This window comes from Pteropus alecto, unplaced genomic scaffold (assembly GCF_000325575.1).
Source record: "Pteropus alecto unplaced genomic scaffold, ASM32557v1 scaffold226, whole genome shotgun sequence".
NCBI lineage: Eukaryota > Metazoa > Chordata > Mammalia > Chiroptera > Pteropodidae > Pteropus > Pteropus alecto.
In genome coordinates this window covers 1,234,790-1,240,789 of record NW_006440132.1, presented here as the reverse complement: position 1 = coordinate 1,240,789, position 6,000 = coordinate 1,234,790, and positions in this window count along the sequence as shown.

The following is a 6,000-nucleotide window of genomic DNA, read 5'->3' as shown; positions in this document are numbered from 1 at the left end:
GGGCGGGACAGACACAGCAACAGGTAAATCAGCAGGTCAGGTGGTAAATCAGCAGATGCTCCATAATTTTTTCAAGGTCTCTGCCTCCCTGCCCAGAGATTTATGTCATGTTGCTTTCGTCAGATCTCCAGCAGTCCTCTTGAATTTTTCTACTGCCAGAATTTATTTAAAACGCCCTTCTGGTTGAGTGTTCTGTGATATGTGACATTCTCATGAATTTCAGAGGGCATCTGTGCCTCGGTGGGAGAATGTCGACGTGACCTTTGGGACCTCTTTCAGCCTGGAGAGGCTGTGACTCTGCCACTAGAATTTCATGGCTATTGAAAGATAATCTTCACTCTTTTGCTGTTCTCGGAGAAACTCTCTGTGGTCTCTGTCTGTGGTCTGTTCAGCTCCTCAACATTTTGGCCTAAATTGGGACAATAGCTCCAAGAGGTTTAGCTGGGACTGCTCAGTTCTACGTCTCACGGCCGCTTCTTCCAAGATCACCGTTCAAGGTCCCCTATGCCTCCTACCACAGAAGAAAGGAAACATCTGGGCCAGGGCTGTGTGGAGGAGCCGGCTTGTGTGGGAGATGCCCTGGGTAGGAGGCTGTGAGCTGAGAGCTCTTCATTCCAGATGTGCTTCAGCCCACAGGGGTCTGGAGCCCACCTGTGAAGCTTCCACAGGCCCAGGTTATGTGTGCGGTGGCCGGCGCATGGAGTGGGGGTGGTTAGGACAGAAGCAAGGAGGGGGTTGGGAGCAGTCAGAATTCAGGAGGGAGGCCCCGGTACTTTTGCAGGGTCTAAAGGTGGGGATGGCAGGCAAAGTTTGTATGGACCACCCAGCCAACATAGAGAGATGCTAAGTCAGCTGGACAAGGACAGGGGAGAGCCCAGCAAGACGGGAGAGACAGGGACAGGCCTCTGCAGTAAGGGCTTTAGTCTGTGCGTCACAGGGAGAGCGGAGAAGAAAGAGCCAAGGCCCAAACAATGAGTAATCTATTCACAAACCCTGCACAGCCAGCCCAGCACCTGGCAACCCACCCTTGGCGTGACCAAGGAATCAGGTCCTCCTCTGCAGCCAGGAGATAACTCAGTGTCAGCCCGAGCGTTTCCCACTCCACTTGCTGGTCCACGCTGCCTGCAGTCAGTCACCCACTGTGACAATCACGGGAGACAGCACTCTGGGAGGACCTTTCTATGATGGTTCATTTTATGTGTCTGGGCTCTAGCATCCAGTTATGTAATTGGACACTATTCTAGGTGTGGCTGTGAAGGTATTTTGGAGATGTGGTTAAGCATCTATAGTCAGTTGGTGTAAGTAAAGATAAGGTGGGTGGGCCTCGCCCAATCAGTTGGAGATCTGGAGAGCAAATGCTGCCTCCAGGCTGCAGTATTAACTCAGCCTGAGTTTCCAGCTCATCACTGTGGCCCTGTGGATTTCAGACTTGGCGGTCCCCACAGTCACATGAGCCAATGTGTCAAAACCGAAATAAAGATATCCATAAATAAATAAATAAATAAATAAATAAATAAATGTTATATATTTATACAAATTAAATATATATATATATATCCAACTGGTCCTGTTTTTCTGGAGAACCTGACTGATGAAGCCTCGTTCACAGTCCTTGCAAACAGATCACTGCCCAGGCCTTTCATAACCCATCTCCTGAGCACCTCATGACGCTTATGCAGGTTCCCTTACCCCTTGTCTCCCTAGGAGCCCCTCAGTCCGCATACTCCAGCCCATCCCTCCTTTGGCAGACCACACCATGGGGTTTACTCCAGCCTGCTTCTCTACCCTTAGGACCCTTAAGAGGCCAGAAGGACCCAGAAGGGGGTGGAATCATGGGAGAGCAAGCCTGGTGGTGGACCGAAGAGCGGAGTAACCTGGAACCCAGCAGTGTGACGTGCAACAGGAGATCTGCCTGGCTTTTCAGGACCCAGGGAACAGCCTGGACAACTGGGTCTGTCTGCTGTGACATTTCCTGGGTCTTGTCAAGAGAGGCTGTGCTAACGTTTTCACAGCACTCCAAGATGATTTCCAGGTAAGACTCTCCTTGGGTAGTGCCCAAAGCACCGTGCGAGGTGGCTGTTTCCTGCTAGCTATGTAAACAAGACGGGGACCTGTGACCTTGTGTCAGTTGGATTCTTGGTTAAAAGTAACCAGGACCATCTCTGGCCATCTTACGCAAGAAAAGACTCACTGGAAGACAGTTATCTAACACCTAAGAGATTCAATTTTCTCCTCTGAAAAATGAGGATAAAACAATACATACAGCTGACAACTTTGCATGTGATAACTTTGTAAACTGTAAAATATTTTGAGCCTAGAGGTGGTGGGGATAAAGCAATCATGCCTGAGGCATCTTCTCATCTTGGTGCCCAGCTCAAGGCCTGGTCCCCAGTAAGTGCCCAGTAAGTGCTGGTTGAGTGAATGGATAAAGGAGTGATCAATGATGATCATCATTGTTCTAACCTGACCAACAGCGTTCCAGAAAAAACTCGACAGATGCTGTTGGATTCTAATGTGGGTTTTGTGAGCTGAGGCCTCATAAATGAGCCTGCATCTTTTTTTTTTTTTAACAACCCTTTTGACGTTTTCATTTTAATATGTGAAACCTGGCTACTTGTCTCAGGGAGAGTTTATGGAAGAAAAGCTTCCAGCTGGCTTTGGGGCAGCTCATAAAATGTACTGAAAACTGACCAGTTAGAAGTTAAGAGCTGTTGGAGGACAGAGATGAGTGACGCCATACACCCTGGTGAGGCCCACGGCATTTTAATAATTAGCTCTCTGGGCAAGAGGATGTGTTCTTCATTCCTTCTTGGTTCCTAGTCAAAGGATGGGGCCCAGAATCTGTGAAAAAGAAACTACAGCTTTCAAATAACAAACACATCTTTAACACAGGCAGTCTGTGATTCAAACGGTTTCAAGGGTGTGGGGGAGGGCAGGGTTTTCAAGAGCTTTAACTGCAGCAGCTAACCAGAATGCCCACACCTTTCCCTCCCTGCCAGCTCTCCAAATCCTACCCCTACCTCAGCACAAGGCTGACCTCCTCCAGGAAGCCCTCCTTGATAATCCCAGCCCATTAGGGGTTTGTTCTTCCATATAACTTAAAACCCTCCAGAGGTTCCCCCAAGCTTCAAGATCAAGTTCGGTTTCATTAGCTTGGCATGTAAGGCCTTTTGTAATTTGGTCTCTTCTTGTCTCTGTGGCCTTTTCTCATACTCCCCAGCTGTGCCAGACAACCTTCAGCCCCACCTCCTTCCCTTCCATCGGGGCCTCAGAGCCTTGGACTGTACCCTTGCCTTGGCTGAGTTTTCCTTCTTTATGTGGCTACATGGTATTTATTCCCCAAACTTAGTCCAGGCCTCTTCTGGGCGTGGGGGGTGGGGAGTGGATAGTTTGAGGCCCCAGGCTGGGTGAGGTGTTCCTGCCTGGGTTCCCCAGAGCACTCATGACATTATAACGGTTACTCACTGCCTCCAGCCTCTCCCCTCTCCCGGAAGCTTTGTTTATCTCTGTGTTTCTACCTTGCCCAGAGAGGGGCTCTTTTTTTCCAGTGCCGATGCCTGGGTTCTCATGCTCATGGATTTGGATTTAATTGGTCTGAGAGGTGGCTTGGGCATGGGGTTGGGAAGCATGGGTTGAAAAGTTCCCCAGGTGGTCTAGCTTGCAGCCAAGGTTGAGTATACCACAGTAATTTATAGCACCCGACTTGGGACTTCCCCAGCAACTCAGAGGAGCTGCCCTTCAGGTCTCCCCTGGGGATCTTGGCCTTGAACTTATAACCTCACTGCACTTACCAAAAGTTGTGTTGAAAGAAACACTATTCATCTATTTATCTGCATCAGTTGTGCCCAGTAGCTATACAGTCACCTGCAGGCCCAAGTCAGGCCTCCAGGGCCTATTAAGAAAGACCTTTTGCATCCCAATCACCTGTTAGAAAGATGCCTCTCTGAGCCTCATCCCAAATCCAAGGAATCAGACCCGAGACCCCACCCAGTAATCAAGTTACTGGCTGATTCTGATACACACTGATTTGCCACACCTCAAAGTATCCTGAAAAGGGGCCACGAGCTCCCATTACTTGCAAAGCCAGGTAGTGAAATTAGGAACAAAAAGGCCTTTGGAGAACCGCGGACAGACTGAGAAACTACTCAGCTCCGGCCAGTCTTTGTCTTTAGGGCCTCATGTTGTCAAATTCACCAAAATCGGGACTTTATGTGAAATCTGTTTAAAGCTGACAACTAAATCAGACAATTTAAATACACTTCTCAGGCCCAGAGAAGCTTACCTCGGGACTGCATTTAGCTAGTGGACTGTCAGTTTGCTATCAATGTTTCCTACAAACCCTGAACGTGGATTAAGCTACAGAGTGGCACGCTGGCCCTGCCTTGTCACTCTCTCTCCTCCGAGCTGTTTTTCTGCTTTGGGACTTGGGCCAGCACGGAGCGGGGTCCAGGAAACGGCCCCTGAGACTTGTGCAGTACGTGCAATAAGCGTGCTGCTTGGGGACATCGCTCCTTATGTTCCACAGTGCTCTCATCATGCCAGCTCACTAGGAAGAAGCCTCTCTGGTCTCGGGGCCTAGGAGAGTCATGTTTCACCTCAGCAACTGGTTTGTTAGTGTCTTATGGACCCTGAACTGCATGGGACCTGGTTTTGCCTGCTAGAAAGCTCAGAGGACAATCTGTGGCCTGTCTCCGTAACACGTAGGACCTCGGGGTCTGCATCTTGTGTACCTGTCTCATTCCTGGCTTCTTCTGACCTCTCTAACTTCTGTTTTCCATTTTTCACCCATCATATGACCATGTCTTTAAATTGTTATTCTCTCGTATATTAAGTAAAGAAGTTAAGTGCCTTCTGGAATAAGGCATGCTATAAATAAATAAGCCCATACAAAATAGTAAGTGCTTGAAAAGAGTTTATTGAATAAGTGACTACTTGAATGATTCATCTTTCGGTCCCACCCAGGGCCTTGCACAGAGCAGGTGTTCAGGAAATGAGGGGCAAGAAAATGGAGTGAAAAGCGACAGTTTAGAGATGGGGAGACAATAGCCCCGTGATTTCCTAGCAACTAGGACTTTAGCCTCAGTTTCTTCATCCATGAAATGGGGATCATGTCAGCACCCACCTTATCAGAGTTTTGGGAGGACCGAATGAGATTATGGAATGTAAAGTGCTTGGTACATAATAGGCACTTAATAAATGATGGCTGTGATTATTAATAAAAATACACTTATCTATGATGTTATTAGTTAACAGCCTAGCTAATCAGGTGGCAGCATGCGTGAGAATATTCTCTTTCTACTCAAGCCAGTCTAGAGTCTGACAAAGAAGCCACATGTACTTGCTGGGGGAATCAAACAGAAATATGTCGTAGGAAGCCCTTGACTTCCTCACCTCTCTGTGCCCGGTCTGCTCACCACACCAGGGCAACTCTAGTTACAGTGCTGCCAGCTGGAGCTTCCTGTCTGAGTCCACGGCTGCTCCATTACTCTCCTCCCACTAGGTGCAGGTGCTGAAGGACCCTGACCTGCTTCCCCATTACTCAACCCTAACCCTGGGCATCCTTTTTCTGGCAGCCTCTGGCAGTTTTCTCCATGCTTTCCAGCTCCTTCCCTAGCCCTGCCTGGTCCCTCTCCTGGCGATCACATAGGGGAACAAATTCATCATGAGTGGTGAGTTGCCTCATTGCTTGATGGATGCACCCACATTTTAGGAAGTTTGTGGCCTGTGGCATTCAGGAGGAGCACTCGGGACTGAATGTAGTGTCTGGGGGTGGGGCATTCCTCTGAGGGTGGGACATCAGCATGACAGTCAGGAATGGAACCCTCTGATACCTGTATGGGCAAGGCAATTCATCATAGATCCTTGGCATGGAAAGTGCCCCATGGTTAATTTATGGTCTGCCGAGGTGCTGAAAGTTTATTCAGAGGGGGCACCGTTGTGTAGGGCAGAGGTTCCCCAAGTGTGGTCACGGACCAAGAGCATCAGCATCAGCTGGGAGCA